At 36.5% G+C, this 22,164-nt stretch overlaps 1 long non-coding RNA gene across 1 annotated transcript in view; it reads right to left on the minus strand.

Annotated features, from left to right (window-relative positions):
- Positions 1-21,601, minus strand: part of LOC120510829 — a 183,707-nt gene extending 162,106 nt beyond the window's left edge. The window contains exon 1 of the long non-coding RNA XR_005629604.1: positions 21,520-21,601. This is a non-coding gene — a long non-coding RNA (uncharacterized LOC120510829). The remainder of the gene's footprint in view (positions 1-21,519) is intronic.
- Positions 21,602-22,164: the final 563 nt, after the last annotated feature.

Raw genomic sequence — 22,164 nt, forward strand, 5'->3', positions numbered from 1 at the left:
CTGCCGAGCCCCAGGCGCCCCGAGGCCCCGCGCTGCTGCGGCACAGCCCCGGGGGCAGCGGCGGGGCCGGGTTTGCCTCCCAGCCGCGCAGCGAAGGGCAGCGCCTGTGCGCCCTTGTCCGCCGGGGCGGCGAGCCGGGAGCAGCCGGGGACCCGAGGCTGTGCCGCCCGTGCCGGGAGCCGCCCGCTCTGCCCCGCGCTGGGGCCAGGGCAAAGCGCTGCCCCTCAGGCTGCCCTGAGCAAACCGCGGCGTCCTACTCAGCGACCTTCCCGCAAGCCCAAGGCCTTTCCTAGAAAACGCAGTTTGCAGCCGCCCAGGACAAAGGTCCGGTGTGGTACTGCCTGGTAGGGCGCTACAAGACTCAACAAGGTCTAGCTCGGGCCACTGAGCCCCCGCAGTTTCAGTGCAGCCTTTCAATCCTACCAACACTCGTTTATTTCTAAGAATAAACCTTGCCATGTGTGTACCATCAAACCTTTGCACTGATGGAGCCCTTCATGACACAATGCATCGCCCAACACTTCACACATCAGTCCTGCTCTTCACAGAGGAAGAGTAAGTGCCATAAGTACAAAGTGTTGGCCAGGTTGCTATCTGGCTCAAGTGTTGGTAGCCATAAAATACTACTTTCAAACATACTACTCAGTTTATCCTGATTTAGCTACTCCCACAAGGGTCCAACTCCACAGATTTCACTGGCATTAATTAGTGCTTTTCACAAGACTGGAATTTTTCACAGATTGGGGAAAAAAATGAGAAAACAGTTATACTGCTTCCTGAAGCTGATGCATAGGCTGGCAGTGGACACTATGCATTGCAAGCAGGAAAGTTTTCCAAAAAGCAGTATCTTTTTAGAATACAGCACTACACTCTTTTACAGCATGTAGAAATACTCATTTAGGAGAAATTACTTCACTGGGATTACTCACAGGACTATTTAGAGGATCAAGCCCCAAACTGTTAATCTGTAGATATAGTTTAATTAGTTACCTGAAACAAGTGATCTGTCAGACCATTAAACAATTTCTTTGAATGAGAACTTTTCACTGTATGTAATATTTAAGTGCTTTATAGCCAAAATACAAGATACTCTATATTTTAATTGCACAAATTCTTTTACTCAAATTATGGATCAATCCACCTTAACCAGAATTTGTTTGAAGTAAAGGGCATGTATTTCATTACAGAGTGGAAACTCCAGTACTAGACACTCCTAGAAGTCTTTTGTATCAGTCTAGCATAAAACAAAAAAAAACCCCATCATTTTCTCTTGTTATGGTCATTTTTAAGCTGCAGTCCCATATATTTAATTTGGTGCAAAATCACCACCTCACTCCCTAAAACATGAAGAAGACTGTTTGTCCTTTGTGGCAAGTATATCCCCTTCATCTTTCCTTTTGCATTGATATGAAACAATTGTTTAAACCTAGTTATTAAACCTATGTACCACACTATATACACCTGGAATACAGCTTGATCTATCCTAATTAATACAAAAACCTCATGGGTAAAATGCATTCAGTACCTACAAATGCAGTTAAGCCATTCAAATTAGAATGAGCAGGTTTTTCATGAGCTTGATGGATACCCGCAGACCTGCATGGCAAAAAAGAAAAAGGTTTGTGTTATTAGGCATATAGGTAATTGTTTCATTGGGGAAATAGGGACAGATCCAATTATACAGAATCTATATTTTGCAACTAGGAAGACAGCTTTTAATTCTATCCTTTTTTATTTTCTTCTAATACTCAAGGAATAATTCCGTTTGCAGTGTAAATCAGGGCAGCCTTAGAAGTTTTACAAATTCAGCAACTTTGCCACTTAACCTAGGGATCCTCCTTTTGGCTGTGTATTGATGAAGCACAACATCCACTGCACATAAGCACAAAACAGGCAAGAGCCAAAGGGAGAACTGAGAAACCTCAACCAGTTTTGTATGAACGAGGAGTCCTCCCACTAAACAGCACAACAACCATGGACCCGGACTCAGGATCCTGAGTCCAAGGGATTTGTAAATGCAGGAGACAAAGATGCCACTAATAAGGGGGACTACATTAACAAATATGTGTGAATATAACTTTGGATTTGATTTCTGATAGATGTGATGTATTTGGGGTCAAAGCTAGTAATTATAATGAATTGGGTTTTATGTTCAAAAAGCAGATGTTTGGTTAAGTAGTACTTGCAGTTCTCAGATGATAATATATGTTGATATCAATCTGATTTTATTTTGAAGAATCATCTTTTATTTCCTCCTTTTTTTGAGCGCTATCATTGTTACACTGTTAGAAGTCATTATCAAAACATCTTTGCCTGACAGTAGGATTGGGAATAATTGGATTTTGTCCAGTCCAGTCCAGTCAAATGACTCTGGTGCATTGACTTAAGACCTGACCTTTGTTGACTAATTAAAAGGATTCTGTATCAGATGCAAGTGTTGTGCTTGTTTTTGATGCCTTATGGCACTTTTGGTCAGAAAAAAGATTTTAGTTTGCTATTCTCTGCATTTTTTAGGTGAGGTATTTTCCATCTTTCCATGAGGAATAAATGTGTTGTTAATTCTTTGCCTTTCCATCCAAAATATTGTTCAAAAATGTTCTTAAGTTCTCACCTCAATGAAACAGTAATTAAGAGATCCTGAGCCTGTGCAATATCTGGATAAACTTATCATTTATAAAAGCAGGAACAGTTCTTATTAATGGATTTTTTTTTTCCTTTCTTCCTTTCCTCTGCTTTCCCATTCTTAGAATGCCTATAAATCTCATGTTCTGCTGCATCACATTCCAGTATTGCATCTACGTAGACTCTATCCAGACAGCATCCTAAAATACAGATCTTCAGCATATCCCTGGTTTTGTCCCCCAGTGTTCCAAAGAAAAACTGACAGAATTTAGCAACTCTTGCAGGAAATTGTTCTGTTTTAAGTTGCACTTGGTTTTAGCTGACAGTTTTCAGGCAGAAGCAAAATTACATTGCTCTTAGCAGAGATTGGATGAGCTCTCATTGCAATGGGAGGGAAGGATTAAGGCTCATTCTTCCTTCACCCCTGATTTCTACTGTTCCTAAGAGAAGTTGGTGGGTTTTATCTGCAGAGCCTCTCAGTAAATCTGGCCAATATCTTCATAGGCTGAGTCAGTCTGGGAAGCTGTGTTAGACTTTTTGTACTCCCTTTATCATTCAGCTGCCATGTTTCCCTCTATAGTCACAGTTAACCTGTCAATGTACTTGCTGAAAGAAGGTTTCTGTGACCATTCTAGCTGGGTTTTCTTTCATCAAGTGCATCTAGAAATTGTGTATGATGGTCTTTCATGTTAACTGGCCCTAAAGACTGTAAACTTCAGCTAAGTGTTCTCCCATATTTAAAAAAAAAAAAAAAAAAAGAAAAATTCAAAATTGGCCAGCTGACGTGACTTCTATCATAGTTTTGTATGTCTTCCTGTAGAAGATTTCTCTTCAAACCTTACACCATTAAATTGCCTAAGTTGAGTTTTGTGGCAATTTTGATATTTCAAATGTTCCTTTTTATTTGTTACTCTGTAGCTGTTCCTAGATTAGTAACGGAGAAGACAGATATAAAGGTGCCACATAAACTTCTGACCTGGCTTAAGGATTCAGGAAAATATCACTACAGACTGTATTTCTTCTACCAATTCTCATAAGTAGGGCTTATAGTGTCACATATTTACTCATAATTGGTGACATTTACTTATGCAACATGCTTTTTTCTTTTAGTAAAGGAGATTTATTGTCATGTTATACTAACTTCCATATAACAGCAAGGAGCAATGGACAATCACAATAATCTTATTGGAAAGCTGATGTTGAAGGTTATTTTGTCAGAATGTTAAATTGACTATTTAATTGCACAAACAGCATTATATAGAATGAAGAAAATCCAAGGGGAAAATCTTCACCCAAGAATTGTAGTGCCACTAAAAACATTCCGGGGCAATTTTCTCTGGCTTGTTCAGCATCATCAAACCATTAATTCTAGGTGATACTTTCAATGACACTCCCTCAGAGGAAAATATTAGGCATTCACTTGTATGATCTTCATCTTGTATGAAGAGAATGAATAAAAAATGAAGTTCTTCCCTGTGAACTATTCCCGACTAGCTATTTTCATTTTAAAAAATGTTTATTTTACTTTGACAGTCTGAAGGTTAAATTAACTCTGAGTTTTCTGTTCTACCATGAAGCTAGTGGGAAGACTCAGAGCATACTGCTGCCTCTTAAGATGGTAAAGGAAGCAATAAAATATAGCTGAAATGTTAATACTCTGTTAAATGTCCAAGTCACGGACTCATCAAAAACTTTCTGACCAGTGATGCTTTTCTCTGTCTAGAGCATACAAGACCTTGACTACTGATACAGAGCCAAAGAAAATAAAAATGAATTAGGATGCTGCTTCAAATTAAACATTCCCTGGGATGCATTTTGAATGCCATGCAATGTTTCCTATGCATTCCACAACATGTCTGTATAGCTCCAGTAGAGATACTGTTCCTGAGCCAGATACAGAAAGGATCTAGGTTCTTGTACGCATTTAAGGATTTGATCCCAATTTACTGCCATTGCCTAAACAAAAGAGAATATTCTGACCACCCTGACTATGAAAAAAGCATAAAAGTGTATTGCTGTACATATGCCTTTGTCCTTCTTAATAAAACACTGTAAGCAGAAATTGGGACACTCTGCATCACAAATTTTCTAATTGCCTTCTCTCTATCATTAGTGACTCTTAACTGAATTCACATGGACAGAGCGTTTTCTAAACAGTGAGGATTTTTTTGAAAAGGCTGAAACTACAGTCTTTCAGCTGAGGTTACCAAAATCTATGTGGAGAATAGCATGTGTCACTGAAGTCATGTCACAAAATACACACACAGCACTGAGCAGCTACACTGAGAGTCATACCAGCTTTTTCTAGAATAAACTTGTAAAGCAGACCAGTAGTGGAGATATTTGCTACCAGCTCATAGAGAAATTAGTTCAGAGCTTTTTGAAATAATTGTTCTGTGCTCTAGCTGATAAACCACAGCCTATTTATTGTACTATTTATGCCTCATTGTTCAAAAGGTACTTGCCTATTATGAAGAGCTGCTACATCGCTAACTGAATGAAAATCTTAAATACACACAGTCCTACCAACTCTTTGTAGAATATCTTTTGAAAGTGTATCTGCAGTTGGATATTCAGACTGACTAGTTGTCTTAATTTATGCAAATATAGCCTATAGCTAAAAGCTTTGTATATTTTTTTCCCTATGGTATTAGTATTCAAAAAATGGGACATTCTTTCAAGGGCATTTTATAAATGCAGAACTATAATTTATATAGCAAATTAAAGCTTATACAAAATGTGTGCACTAAGCTACAGATTAACATATTTAATTTCACTATTACCTGCAAACCTATTTTTTTTCCATCCACTGCTCTAATTAGCCATATAAAATCAAGTCAATATATTGTAAGCAATTATTTTAGTGGGAGTAGAAAGAGAATCTGAATTAAATATATGGTAAGAGATAATATCTTATGGAAATTAATATACTCATTTGTGTCAAGAAAAATGTGTTCCAACTAAATTTTATAAGATAGTTTGTAGTTCAAACATATGACTCATGTAGAAGTTGTAGTTTTATAGCTCCTAAGATGTTAGACTGTGGATCTGCTTTTAAGTTCCTTATTAATGTGCCAGTGCTCATTCTTTGATATCTACAGATTGTCAGTAACTACTGCCATTTCATACTGTGAAATTTTTCCTATTATGAATATTCACTCCCCCTACAGTCAAATGTGTAAATTGTTAGTAAGTCTGTATGTTAAAAGAAGGGGCTTTTCCATAATTTAAATGTATAAATCATACCTGGCTCTTCATATTTTTTATTATTAGTTTTTATTTTTGTAACTATTTACTTGAGAGATTAAATGATGATGAAATCAAAATACAACCTTTCTTTTACTGAATCAAAAAGTAATCCTATAAAGAGTAATTTTTTTCTTTGCTGTTTTACCCTCAAAAAGTATGAAAATGAAATATGAAAAGTCTTTTTAAGGAGTGAGGAAAAAAAAGTGATCCATGTCATGATGAACTTCAGCTGTTTCCTCCCAATACAGTTTCCAGTTGTGATGGTATTCAGACAGCACAAACTGTTTTCTAGTAGTAAGAGCATTTAGCTGATCAAGTTGCTGCAATTCAGAATTTTACACTCAATTTCAATTGTGGAGTCTGCAATGTGTGCCACAGTTAAGTTCCTTTTAAAAGAAGGATAACAGACTCAGTTCCTCTTACTTCTTGCTCATGATCTCAGAATATCCAGCAAAATACAATGCTAACTACATGGAAGTCTGATGACTGCATAACTAGCTTTGGCCTTAAAGCAACTCTTCCCCATTTCTTGCCATAGAACTTGCTGTCTGACATAGCTGCCTTATACCTCTACTCTGCCCTGGGAGATAACGTGGAATCTTATTGCTTGGAAGGGCCTCCCTAAAAAAGCAAGCAGAAAATAAAATCTTTTAGAAAAGGTGCAAAAAATTGGATTATGTTTTTTGCCATTTTGCCTCCAGCATCACACAAGAATAGCTAATGCACAAGAAACTTCCTGGATCTAGAATTGTGAAGAAAAGTCTTCCCATATCACGAAAATTCAAAGCTTACAGATGCTTTACTGTTTCCTATCTGAATAAATCAGTGAACACTACAAAAACACAGTGCACACAGGCATGTTCTACTTCTTCCCTTAGCATTCTCTCACATTCCAGCTGAGCATCCTGGCCACTTAAGTCTGAGGTAAGTTGTTCTCAAACTTCCCACTGTAGCCTTTTTATCTTCTATGAACAGAAAATCTTCATTTGAAGAACCTCTACCTGGGCAGAACATCAAATACTAACCAGCCTTAAACAGCTGTATTACATATATTTTAAAAACCACATATACACACACACATATACATTCTCCTATGAAGCAGCTGGGTTTGGAGAAATCATCATCTCAAGTGAAACTCATTCTGTTTTACAAATCCCGAATAGTTTCCCAAACTATCGGAGGAATAATTCTTCTATATTAATCTTCTATATTAATGTGTACAAGTTAAAAAGTGTGTACAAAATATTTTTATTTAAAACTTTCCTTAACATTGTAGGACAAATTGGCAACATGGACTCAACCCAATCTGTAAAAATATGTGGAAGAACGTCCAATGTGACAGCTAAACTTGCACTCAACATAAAGTGCAGTAGGAGTGACAGAAAAAGTGACAGACAAATTAAAGAGCTACTTCTGTTTTAGCAATTTTTTTGTGACAGCTTTTAAAAGTTTGCTGGGCAATTACTCTAAAATGACAGTGTACTGCTGAGAGGGTAGTACACTGAGTACATAAAAGAACTTGTCAATAGCTTTCAAACTCACAGGAGCTTTAGTATACATCATTACATCATTAAAATATTAATTTATATCAGCTTTTACAGATGTAAAATTGTTGCTGCTGTTGTTAATTTTGCTAATTAACTCTGACATTTATGCTTTTGCATAAATGTTAAATATTTCAGAGATAGTTCATTTCTACATGCTAGTTACTAGCCTGTGGACTGTATCAACCTGCTTGTAATATCAGAACCAAAAGACTAAGTACCCAAATATGGCAAATATTTGCACTTTCACATTTAAGTTTTCTTCCTCAGTTTTTTCAGCTATCTAAGTCCAGCCTTTGGGGGGCTGTAAAAAATTTTTTTCCATGCAGCATTTTAAAGACATGTTCGTTTTACTCTAGCAGAAATTATGTGAAGTATGAGTTGAGATTTTTTTTTTTCAAAATAAAATGGTTAGCCTACAAAGCAGATACAAATATGGTCATGTAACCGAAAATAAGTAATACTACTGAAGAAATACTTTGCATCCACTTTATATTACATACCTTCTGTGTGCTTTTTTGGTACATATTTGCTCAATATTAATAATGGACCATTTTAGCAGTTTAAAGAGTCTCTGTATATTTCAGTAAAAATGGAATAGGTTCTCTTTTCCTCACATATATCAGAGGTTTTCCAATCACTTTGAAGAAGTACTCTCCTAATCTTCCCAGACAAAGTGACTAGTTACATTTTTCATCACATTACTCTGGGTGATGAGGTGTTAGAATAAGATGATCCAAACTTAGTTTATATCAGAATTATTCAAGTGATTCTAATGCCTTTAGCAACAAATATTAATCCTGGACAATCTCTGCTCATGGATGGTCAAGGCGCAGGTAAACAGGGCTTTTCACTTCCATCGTACAAGTTTAAATCTATTCTACTTTAGTATTGTCCAGAAATGATCAGGTGTAAACTGCCCTGAGTTAAGGTCCCTGTTGGAAACCAGTACTAAAATAGATGGAGATATACAATACTACAATATTTTATTATATACTGAAAGGACTTATGAGCCATCCAGGACACTGTTCTATCTCATCAATACTTTTAATGTTAGTGTGTAAATGTGGGGGAAAAGGTAAATGCTATCCAAAAGGATTTTCTATGAACCACCTCAAATATCTCAGATTGTGTTCTTTCACGAGTCCTTCATATTTCTAGTTTTAAAAAGCAACATCTTCAGCCTATCAACCACCTCAAATATCTCACATTGTGTTCTTTCACCAGTCCTTCATATGGATTTGTACTTGGTGTCATCTCATGGCAGAGGTTTGTATGCTTGACTTTGCATCCTGCTGCTACAGAACAGAGCCAGTGTGACAGCCTAGCACCAGTGACATGAATTTTCAGAAATTCTTAAACATTTCTAGTTTTAAAAAGCAACATCTTCAGATAGTACTGATAGAGGTAAAGCCAGTTCAATATTTTCTGAAATTAAAGTGCTTTTTAAGCAGCATAATACAAACTATCACTGTAATTGAAGATAGGCTATAGCAGGAGTAAGCATGTGTTTCCCAATAGTACTTGCTCAAACCCACACTCAGATCATTTTCTTCATTCAGAGAGAAAACAGGTGGGGAAAATATTTCCAGTGAAATCATATCCTGTCCTGTAGGTGAAGTGTACTCTGGAACTCTGGTACATTGGCTGCAATGTGTCTAAAGTCCTGTAACTATCGATCTTAATCCCTGCCCTCTACCTGTTTAAAGACATTGCACTGCTGATGAGGAGTTCACAAACTCTCATGCACTATTCACAAAATGTGTGAAATTTTGCACCTTAAGATTCTCTTTCATCTTGAAACCCAGTTCTGTTCACATACTGCAGTATCTAGATTCATGCTAGTAAGTGCAGCACTACCACAAAATAACACAAGCTCCGATCTCCATTAGATCCTACTAATCAATATGCAGGAGGTGTGGTATTGTGTTAAAATAGTAACCTTAATCTTAAAATATTTATTAAAAACTGACTTCCAAATTCTGGAAGTTTGAGCCACATCAGGTTATTAAACCCATTATTAGGTTTTGACCAGCAGTTCTATGCACAGTTCAAACACACTTCTAAACATCTGGTCAATAGCTGTACCCTATTCAAATACTGAAAGTCATCCTCATTGATTTTGTAAGAAAATGACCGAAAATCACAATACAGCAAAGAAATAGCATGTTATACAGTACTTTTAAAAATTAGAGAATAGTTATAAAATAAGTCACAGTGGTGCATTACACATAAAATGTGTATTTTGAAGATTTGTACCATCTCTCCAATCACACTCATAGAAAGCAAAATAATTCAAAAGCAACAGTACAGAATTTAGTTAATATTGACATTAAACTATATATCAGCTACTCCATGTGTTATGAAGTAAACTTAAATCTACATCACTAGGGAAATTTAGCAGTAAGAAAAATGTGTATTGCAAAACTTGCAATACACATTTCTCTGACTGAATTAACTTCTCCCTAGTTACAATAGTCCAACTGGAGTGTTAGAAAATGGCTTTAGTAACACAAGAGTGCAAACTGCATTCAGGCAGAACTCCTATCAAAATAAATGGGAATCTCTCCTAACGCTCTGTGTCTGAAAATACCTACACATGTGCATATTGAAGGCCACAGGCCTGCATGTTTAAAATTTATCCCACATAAATGTGTGGGCTCAAAGCCTAAAGAGGGAGTACAGAACTGAGCCTTACAGGAACAACGGCTCAGAGATTCCAAAAGGAATTGCTACAAAAACTTATATTAAGAGTGCAATGCTTAACTCCTCTAGTCTCCTTTGAAAAATCTCTTCATTTACCTCAGGTATTTCCTGAGTAGCTCAAGCCTTATGTGTGCCAGGAAAAAAAGAGAAAAGATATCCTCACTGCCTTAACTATTCATGCACTAGGATTCATGCACTATATGAGTAGTTTTGATCCAGATCAAGTTCTACACTTTATCAAATGGCATAAATATCTAATATGATAATGCTATACCTGTATTCATTAGTGCTTTAGTCAATGGGGACATATTTGTAACAGTAAGACACTGTCACTTCTGAGGGAAAAGATCATTTTGTGACAGGTAAATTATTGCTATATCTCATTAGGAATGTTACGTTCCTGTGCTAAGACATACCAATTGCAAAGTGGTAATCATCATAATAGCATCAAGATGTTGCTATATATAATCTAGAAATCAGAAGAACGTGTTCCCCTTGGGCCTGCACTGAAATTTCAGTGCAGTTATCAATACTTTACAATTAATTTCTGCTAACTTTTCTCCCATAAATCAATGGTGCATGCCAATACCAAATAACCAAAGCATTCCTTTAGATGGGCAGCTCCTCAAGATCCCAAGCTTATAAATGGCAGCTGTTTCTCTAGTTTGGAATCAGTTGTATCAGTTGTCATCTCATTCAGCAAGGAAGTCTTAGAAACATCTCTGCCCAATGCTAGGGAGCACTAATAGTCCCATCTGACCTGGACTGATCCTGGACATCCCCTGAGAGCTTGGTTGCTTTTACATGCAATTCTCTATCCACAGAGTCTACTGTACCAATCTGGTGGGACTGGCTGTATCCATACTGACAGAAATAGAAATTTGAGACCTCAAATTTAGATCAGAAATCTTGACAACATTTCCTCCTGTTACACAACTAAAATAAGCCACAAGAAATAGAAATATTTCTAGTATCAGGCATATCAAATGGAACTAAAATTTCCTGCAAAAAGGAAGTCAGCCCTTTCACCTTGATTTACTGCATTGGCAAAGGAACCCCTCCTGATTTACATTAGAGGACGTGAATCAAAAATTGCTATTAGACATGTCAAAATGTTACCTGATAAATTTTTTTAGAATCAGAGATTACACCACAAATATTTTGAATGAAACCTAAAAATAGACAAGTGAATTTAAGTCTTTAATTCCTTAAGAGCTAAACTTTCAAGGCCGAGGGACATACGTCACTTCTGAGGGATTCCTAACAAATCTAAATTTTTCACCATGATAGGAAAATGTGACCAGAGTAATAATAGATGCTGTTATATACTGCTACACAACTTAGAAAAATTACATCTGCTGCTGGATAGATGTGGAAAGAGTCTGCATTAGAAAACTTCCTGCTGGGTCTCAAACATACATCAGTAATGGTTTGTTTTCAGCACAAGAAAAATTGCCATTGTCATATTCCAAAGTAAGCCTAAATTGTTTTATTATAAACTCCCTGTTGGTCCCTGTTTAACTGAGAAATCATTCAATCTAAATTTATCTTTTCTCTGTGGCAATGCCATGTGTTGATATCACCAAATTTTGCCTCAATAAGACCAGTATTTCTGTAAAACACAGACTGCATTCTTGATATTAAGCAACCTTGCCATAAATTAACTCTTAGCTTGCCCTCATTTCCTTTGATTTGGAATCCAAAGCTCTCAGTTTCATGAAGAAAAGGCCTCATTGTTGTTGATTCACAAGGCAATCAGTCTTTACAAACTTCCATCATGCTTGACAATTAGACACTTATGCATATGAAAATATACATTTCAGAAACATTGAAAATTCATGAAAACTATCCCCTATTTATATGACTTTCTGTAGCCTCAATAGAAAGAAATCCTAGTCCAGATTAGCAATGATAGATATACCTATTCCAGCTATCCTCCATGCACTTCCTTTTAATTTGATTTGCAAGAGAGGTGACCTGCTTAAATAATGCCACTTAAATGTACCCAAAACCAATATGCAGCCTTTTTGGTTTCTCCTTTTTCTACTTTTTTACTCTTCCATCTTAACTTTAGCATCTGATGGCAACAGGGTAAGTGTCAAAGGCTCAAAAAGAACAGCAAAGCAACCACTCAGACATCATCCAGGCTCCAATTAGCATAAGAAGGTGTTATTGTTGTGTCCAAGAGCTCCAGCAAGGAAGGCTTTGTTGAGGATGTCATTTTTCACACTTAGTGCCATGAAATGTCAACCTGAAGCAAAATCAAATCCACTACACCTAATGTCACAAACAGCTCCATTATACCAACAAGAGCACAGCTGAGGAAATAGAATGAATCTAAGTCCCTAGTAAATACTTATCTGCTTAAGATTAAAAGTGTTATACTTGAATTTATATGCATTGGAAATATTATAAGTTTGATTTTCATATGTACACATCTGCCCACTTTCAGAAGGGGATAGAATTGTTTAAAACAAAACATTTCCTTTACATTTTTTTAATTGGCAATTACAGACAAGCAAAGCATCTTTACTACCCACTAATTTAACCTCTGAGGAATAACAATATATTTTGCTTCTTACCACTCTTCACTGAAAACCTGGAGCAATTTCTATACTTTGTTTAAGAAAGGAGGTTGAAAAACATGATGTTACTAGAAACTGTGGGGATCCAGTCTTTTCTGTCTCCAGCTTCTCCATGTTCTCACTGGCCAAAGTAGCAGCCAGCTCAGTGTGACTTGCACAGGCAAGCCAAGCCAAGTCAGGTGGTATGTGCTGTCTCAGAAGAAAGACGACAGTATTGCTTCTCTAATTATGCTAATGAAGGGCATCCTTAAAGCATATAATTCATTCCTCTTTTATAGGGCTTTCCAGAAGAGGATATTTACAGAAGGGCATAGCAAGTTCTTTTTTAAAAATAAACTATTATTTATTGGATGGAAAAAACACCAGTCCTTTCAAATATCGTTTTATAATAGGATTTTTCCAGTTCTTCTTCTGCACCAGGTTTGGGTTTTTGTTTGGTTTGGATTTTTTTGGGTTGTTTTTTTTTTTCATATCTGGAGAAAGTAGAAGCCACAAGTGATGAAAAATGATAGTTTACTTCAGGTGACTGGAGATCTTCCAAATTAAGGAGGGAATATGTCAATTATATTTCTGCAGGATGCAGAAATTTAAGTATTTATCTGGAAAATGGGTGCTAGACTATGACTTTGATGCAGCTTAAACTGAGTAAGGGTTTTTTTCCTATGCGAGGAACGAGAACTTCAGTTTGCCACTGCCACTGCCCTTCTCCAATGTTTTTCCATTCAAAAGCACAGGATGGAGAAGCTGGAGAGTTCCTGGAGCACACTGCTGCTCCCCACTGGCAGCTGGTAGATGCCAGCTAGTCCAGCTGGGGCTAATTTAAGAAGTCACAGGTGCAGCAATAATCTATCAGCAGGAATTAAGTCGTTGTTGTCACACATTTGGGTATAGAACTGCAGCTACAGACTGAGGTCTGTCTCCGATATGAACTTACATCAGGCCTGGTAAGACAGTAAATCTTCAGCAGGGACCTCAGAAGTTGGAGAGGAAGAGAAAATTTAGTTGTAATCTGAGTTTTGGAGATATGTGGTATACTGTGTTATTCTGGAGATCCCCTAGTCTAAAATGAGATAAAAATTAAGAATATTTGCAAGGAAAAGCAGTGACTAGATGCTACTGGCTTTCCTTCCTGTTGGGGAAAGCAGTTTGTGAAATATCATTAGATAGTTTCTTGTAGCTGCATGATATCTCTTTATTAAAACCCACTGATGTAACTAGGAAGCAAAACATTACATTTGCCAATAAAACTATTGCTAGAGAAAAGCACATATCATCCCAGTTATCTTCACAAAGGTGTGTTTCAGAAAGACTTACATTGGGCCAATGAATAATTTGTGGGTTTTCTATAAAAAAAATTACTGTCTCATGATATTAAAGTATAACTTTAACCTTCCTTTGGACAAGCATCTCACAATGAAAACAGAGATTATTAATTTGAATATAAGAGCCTTAGAGAGAAAAAAAGCTTTTTTATTAATCCAAGTCAAGAGCAATAACTATGCATACAAGAAACACATCCAAAATGTGGTATGTGGTAGGATCTCACCTATCCCAGAGCTACCAAAACACAAAAATCTTTTACTGAAGTATAAGTGCATAATTCAGATAGCAAAATGAAGAAAGCGTTCACCTTGTGAGAAAAGAAGCATGAAGACCCCATTAAAGGAGATACTAGAGCTGGAGAATGAAAGCTAGGAAACCACTGTGGATAAAATGGGAAATAAAAAGCAGCCACACACATTTGATTTCTGAAAACTTTTGAAAAGGCAGCAGTTGAGAAAAACAAAGGCGAAGAAATCAAAACAAAGCTTATTTTCTGACATTTCCCTACCAAGACCAAAAAAAATACAGATAAGTGAAAAAAGCTACCTGAGGATGATGTGAACACATTAATTGGCAGGCTGGAGAGTGAGTAACTGAAGGGACTTACAAGGTGAACAACATTCCAAGTGCTGGGAGAAATTACTTGCACATTAATCATTCACCATCTGGGAAATAATTATAATGCCTACTTACTCCTCAATGACCACAATTTCTGAGGTTTACTATGGTGGGAATATCATTTAAATTAAAAATATGAACAAGTTAAAAATATTTTGTTTCAAAATACATTTCATTGCTATCAGTTTTCTACTAACATGCAGTGCTAAACACAAGAAGTCCTTTCATACCTGACTTGCTTGTTCTATTCCAAAATTCAGCTAGTCAATCAATTTATTTCTATTTGTACACTTTAAGAAACATGTTTTCATGAAAAAATACCCTTTTTAAGGCTGCCTTTGTCCCATCTCCAATTTTGTTAATTCTAGCTGTTTGTTACAGCACAGCTGTAGTGCACTACAAGCATGGGAGGATGGGGGAAAGGGAGGGCTTTGGGAAGGGCATCTGGTTCAAGGTTAAGATGAGATAAAGCCATAACTTGCTTTAGGCTTATCTATGTCTCATCTCAGCTGTGCGATATGACCCTCTCTTCTTGCTGAGCTGCACTATCTCATGCTGATACTGTGTATCAGCTGACAGACATCCTGAGCTTTTTCTTGCCACTGTGATTTCAAAAGATGGCTACAATGAAGTATGGACAAGTATTTAGCAGGCTGAAGAAAATTGGGAAATAAGTTTTATAGTAATGTGTTTTACAACCATTAGTCAGCTAAACCTGCATCTTGTAATAAAATATTTTCAATTATTGTCAGTGAAATTAAGGTTTCATTAATTTCCAGTTCATTCTTAACTGTCTTGTTATTTTTCTGTTAATTCAGACTATTTTAAATATACTCAGCTGTTTGAAGTGCCCAATTGAACATTTTCAAAAATAACTAATTTGAGAAACAACAGGAGCATAAGTTAATTTAGGAATAATCTACAGCAGAAAACTACTTTGGGATGTTTATTTTAGGGAGCCAAACACTGTCTTAAGCACAGGAAGTGGCTATAAAATGCAGAGCAGGTTATGAGAAGATTTTTAGCTGAATTCTGGAAGTACTAAGTAGTAATACTAGCCAAGCCAGTAAATATCAAGAGGCTTTCAAAGGTTTCGGCTTTGGCCCATTTCAAAATGGCCCAATGCAAAAGCCATTATGTTGATTCTAGAATACTTTTGTCTTCCTGCAATACAGAAGCAGCAAACAGTTCTCTACCATTAAAGACTGGTCAGAGCTTTAAGCTTCAGCTGGAGTGTGTCCAGAGATGCTTACATCTGGTTTTATGCTTCAGTGACCTCTGAGTCTCAGTGAAATAAGTTAATAGCTTGGATTTTGATCCTGTTTTGCTCTTGTGCCGTAACAATTAAAAGAAAGAGTTGTCTTCTGTCTCCCTCAAACCATTCTAAAATGTCTTCTTAAAAGAACATGTGTTTACTTATGAGTAGAGCTTCAAATAATTTAAATTTTGTGTTCAGAACAAAGAATACTGCATTTACAAGTAAATTCCACTTACTTGTTTCTGCAGCATCCATACCAGACATACTTTGTCAGAGATTCTGATTTATAAATCTTAAGTTTTTAGCAGATAACCATGGGCCCAGAAATACCATAACTGTAAAATATTTGCTTCTGATTTGTTTTATTCAATTTCTATTATTAAGCCTTATTTAAGAACAACTGGACATTCATTACCAATGCTATGCAATATGCAAAATGTATAGGTTTGGTTACTCCACCATGTTTTTGATAGCAAAACTAATTTTTTCTAAAATAAGACTGAAAATCATTATGGACTATCCCCTGCTCTGTTTTCCATTCAGCATCTAAATATTCAAGGCAAACCAAAGCTTAACTCCACATATTATGAAAACTACCATTTAAAATTTATTTATGTTTAAAATTACCTGTAAAACTTTTCTTCTAAACCTCAGTTGAGATATCAGTTATTTAAATATATTCATCACATTTAGCAGAATCCTATCATCTCTCCTCTTCCTATTTAATTAAGAATTACTTTTGCCTGCCACAGGAGAATCAGAAGAGCTTTCTTTTGAGTTATTCAGAGAGTGGTAAAATAACACATGCAGATGCAGCAGCTGACAACATAAGCAGGGTCAGTATTAGGACAAACTGGCCAAAAAGAGCAGCTTTTGGCATAATTTTAATCAGTCCTCGGGTACATGAAATGTCATGGAGTTTCATATGAAATGAAATTATCCCTTTCTCTTAGCTTATTTTTGTTCCAACTAATCCTCTAACTCTTTATTAAACATTATCTTTACCATCTGCTCTGGGTGAATGTTCAACACCTTGCAGAAGAACTCTGGGCTGATTGGTTTTTATGGGCAACATGATCTGAGTTTTATGCACATACTTAGGATTATGTCAAGGACAAAGAGGATGAATAATCCATTAACTATAATAAGCAGGAATCCATATCAGTGAAGCTCAAACATGTGTTATGTTTCAAAAGGAAAAGATGAATTAGAGATATGTGGATCATAAAATACACATACCCCAGGACCCTCTCTATACCAGAACAGAATTTCCATACATCCATACTCCACTAAACAGCATTCCTGAAAGTGATGCTTCATTCTTGATGAATCAGACTTTATAGTGCTGAAATGGAATTTCCCAGCCTACAACATGCAAATAAATAGCTCTGCTGAATTGGGCATTTCCTCTAAGGTGGAAAAGATGGTAGCAAAATATCTGCCCTGTGTATAGATCTTTCAACCAGATCTTCACTCTATTTTCATACTTTCAGTAAGCCTCTAAAATAAATAATCAAGGAAGTACCTACTGTTTAAAGTCACGATTTTAAAATTTACACTTCAAAAAGTAATTGTCAAAAGTTAATCAAATGTTGCTATCAATTAGATCCAGTTATTGCTTCCACTCTTTGATTACCACCAACACTAAAATAACATTACTACTATTAATTATGATATTTAGGGTAATGTGTATCAGCCCACCAAGACTGCATTTGCCACAAAACACATAATTGTAAGAGTTTGGTTCCTTGCTTGTAATAGTTTGTGTAATCACTCACCTTTTTCACCTTTCCACATCTTCTGCAATAATTTCTCTTCCTCTGGCTAACCTTTCAGACCAAAATATTTACCTTTTCTTCCATTATAAAGGTTTATAATCCAAAAATAAACAACAGTTATGATGGTATTTGATAACACTATAATATCAGAAGAAAATATCTGGACAATAAGTCTTTGCTCCTCTCCATTCATGCAGAAGGTTTGCTCCGTGTATCCTTGCAATATGCTCTAAGGCCTAATGACTGATTATCTTCTAAACAATTTCAGCAACTTGTTGAGGACTACTCGACTCACAGTGAGAAGTATTCTTTACTGCTGTATCATTCCATACACAAAGGGAAGGATCAAGGTTCTCCACTGGTATAAGTTGTATGAATTCTGTTGATTTCAATAGAACTGTGTTGATTGGAATCAATGGTGTGATCTATACACTTTTAGAATCTGTGAAACAGTAAGGACTCTGAGAGAGATAGTCATTACTAGCTACTGGATATGCTGCTAAAGACTATGAGAATTGTCCAGCTGAGAGTTTTGACTGGTAACAGAAGGCTCTATTAAATCCCAGTATTCAACTCTCAGTACTACACGTGCTTTGGCTGACCAGGGACCTTGACTTCTTTACCTGTTCCTGTAGTACACACTAGGGGCAAAACAAGCTTAGAAGCAAATCACAGAAACCATGCTCCATGAACCATGCTCCAGACCACTGCCCTCATAGCTCACTGGATTAAAGGGAGATCAGATTAGACCCAAGATCATTTACTCTATGGGGACCTGCTCAAGTTGCTTACCCTAATCTAAATCTCAAGTGTGCTAAGCAACAGATGAAAAGCTACACGATAATTGCATAGCTCAGGTTCTTGGTAAACTTACTTTCCTATACTTCCAGACTGGTGACCAGCTTAGAAACAAAACCTAGTAATAAATAAAAAGTAATACAGCTGAAAGAGCCCAAAATAGCATTACTCTAAGCTACAAACAGTGACCTAGTATCTTCCTCTCCAATTCCTCCATGGGCAGCATTCAGTGATAGTCATAGGTGGGCGAGGAAGGATCCAGTATGTTTATGTCACAGAATTTCCCGTGTAAATAATTAGCTGCTTAATACACATGCATGTGTTCTTCCTAGACTAACAAGTCTTTGTGAACCTCCCAGTTCAGAATACAAGCTTCATTACTAAATGAAAGAATAAGCATATATAATATTCAGAGTAAATCTCATCTAAGATAGGATATGACTATTCTTAAATAGATGGAAAAATGGGTTCCAAACACCCAAGTGTAATCAGGGGTCTGGGCCACTCAGCAGAAGACTTCTCTATCAGCTCCCATCCTAAACACTGAATTTCAGAGACTCTTCAAAAATACAGAAGGGAGTTACTTTTTTATTGTTAATGCTTTCCTTAAACCTCTTTTTATGAAAGTAAATTAAAGTTACTTTCCAGTGAAAATTTTGAGCCCGATGGGAATTTTAAGACAAAAGATAAATGTTGTGTTCATTCTTATATGGAAAGTGTCTCTCCCCTCCCTAAACATTACTACATACATACATTCATGATTTAGATGAGGGAGAAGGACAGTGAGAGATGAAGAAAAATCTTGTCTAAAATAACACCTTTGAAATTATAAAAAGAGGAAAGCAAAAGAGTTATGTCAAGTGTTAAAGGGTAATTTTATATATACCTTAACTGTTAGCATGAGTAATACACAAAATGGATTTGTTTTAGGTTACCAGCTTTTATCCAGATTATCCAGACTATCAGCATCTGGTTTAAGTCCCCAGTGTAACCATCTGTAGTAATGTCACATGAAGGATTAGCCTTATCTGACATTTGTAATGAATATATGGATGGAAGAAGAGGAAGGAGTGTGACATAGAGTACAATTGTTAAACCTTAAAATGAGGTGAATCCACATCTTTATTTGCTGATTCTAACCATGGGCTTTTTTACTTTTCAAATGTTAGCATATGTATTGAAAAACAATACATCCTCATTGATTTTTTAAAGAAAAACAGGCAAACTGAGAAAAATATTTCTATATTTGACCTTTTAAACATAATTAGAACATTAAATAAAAATAAAGCCGACTTCACCATGTTCAGTTATGACAGATGGGTATGATCAAAAAACATCAAAGGTAGGCTTATCCTAATCCTGTAAAGTGGTAAGTGCCTCCTGAAAGGTCCTGAGTGCCTTCTAATCCTACTGAGGATAGGCTGCAAGTGCATCAAGAGGTAATGGGAGCAAGTAACAGAGGAAATAGTGAGCTTTCCTGGCCACATGAGGAACAGTCTGTATTAAAAAGATCTGATGCTTTAGGAAATAACATGATTTACCTAAACACAGAAGTCTGGAAGTGGGAAGATGTGTTTATTCTGCGTTCTCTGTAAGTTAGTCCCATATCATGCAGCCCTAATTCAGAAAACCTGGCTTCTCTTCCAGGCTTTGTTGTTTGCATAAAATTGCACAGTGTCCCAGGTTAATGTATTTACCCCTTAGCATCAGTGTCTTCTTTCCACAAATGGTGAAACTGAAGTTACCTCTTCACATGAAGTTGTGCAAAATGGACAAGACATAAGAATCTATGACCATGATTAGTTTTAATGCATCAGAATGTATGATGAAAAAGCTGGGGTTTAAAGCAGAAAGAAAAACTCAAATCCTACAAAATGTTTTGATTTGGGAGTTTCTCCTTTGGGTGCAATCAAATATTTAGGATAGGAAAAAGGAGAATAAAGGATTCTATCAACTTAAGGCAGGTACCACTACCTTTGGAAGAACAGCTGAATTGGAATGACTGCTGATCAGGTCAAGTTCAACAAGAAGAGCCCTTTGATTCAAAAACGGCCACCTGAAGGGTCTCAGGGAAGATTGGGCTCTGTGTTTCGAGGCTAGGTGATATGAGAAAACAGTACTGCAGTGGAGTGTAGCAGCTAAAAAACAAGACAATGCCAACCACTCCTCCCCAGTTTAAAACAAGCTTGTTAAGTCACACTGCAAAAGTACCTTGTGCAAAGTCACAGATGATATCTGGTGCAGCCTGAGAACTAAGTCTCAGTCAGTTTTATCTCATCACAGGGAAACTCTAGAATGTTCCCACTGGTCATGCAAGACATGGATATCTTATTTCCTTTGGTGAAACAGACACAATTAATAGCTGATATTAAAAGAAGGCTTCTTCATATGTGTATTATTAGATGTCACATGTCCATGAAGCTCGAGCTTGGAGTTTTTTTTCAAGTATCCAGATACCAGGTTACCAGGCAGAGTGTCACTAATGCCTACATTTTATAAATTTGCATGAGACATTTTTATAGCACATGCTGCATTGGCACCATTGCCCAATACTGCATGCAATTACTTTGTTGTTGCTGTTGTTGCTGAGGGCCAAGCTCTAACAAATTAAATTTAGAGAAGGGAAATAGGCTTATATGCAAATGGAATTAAATGCTGACACAAGGATAAAACAGCCTTGGATTTAGACAGGGCTCTCCCCCCGACTTTTTAACCAATCATTAGATTTAAATTGAACAGACAGATTCATCTTTGATTTAACTCCACTGTAATCAATGGAACTGCAGCAGGGATGAACACAAGCAATATGTTTTTGACAGGTTTAATGCAGTGGCTATCCAGAACGAAGTAGATGAAACAGATTTATTTTTTTTTTGCTTATAATTTATGAAATTATTTCACCATCCCCAAATCCCTACATCAAGGAAATTAGTTGGTGCATAAAAATGGATAAAGTAGGCAGTTGCATGCCAAATACCAACTGCTGACCACAGGCTCTGTACCCAAATACGCAAAGCCAAAATATTTATCTGACTTACCTGTGATCCAGAACAAGCTCCCTAATGGTGTCAGTGCAGCTGGATAATTGCACAGTTTCTCCTCAATGTCACTTGAGCTGCATAGAAAGAATGAAGTACATTTACTATCTATATAATATTAATATAATATATAAATAGTGTCTGAACTTAGAAAATTATGGTTTTTGGTGATCTATAGAAATCCTAGGAGGAATAATGACCGTTGATCTGATCATTGCATTATACAAAAAATGCATTTCAATAAACTTTTAGAACCCTTGGTTGCATTTTGTGCCTTTGTTACATGACTGCTCCTAGATATTGCTTCCTCCCTTCTCTGTCTCCACTGGCACATCTTGTGGGAAGAATAAATTGTTTATCAAAATACTTAATAAATTATTGTAGGATCAAAGGACTCTGACAACAGGCACTCTATAAGTAGCTAATGAGAACTAGGGTACCAATCTTATACCAATCTGACAGACCCTGATTTTTTGGGCCCTTTTTTTTCAGCATCAACTCCTTTTCATTCTTCTCTCCCTTCCTAGTTTTCCATTGCTTCTTTTCAGCTGACAGCTTATTGCTTATTCATTTATTGATAGTCTCATTTTTTGGCTATAAAGATTCTTTATTCAATGGTAAGTTCAGAGGTACAAGTTTGTTATT

This window comes from Passer montanus, unplaced genomic scaffold, assembly GCF_014805655.1.
Source record: "Passer montanus isolate IOZ18808 unplaced genomic scaffold, ASM1480565v1 scaffold60, whole genome shotgun sequence".
Lineage (NCBI taxonomy): Eukaryota > Metazoa > Chordata > Aves > Passeriformes > Passeridae > Passer > Passer montanus.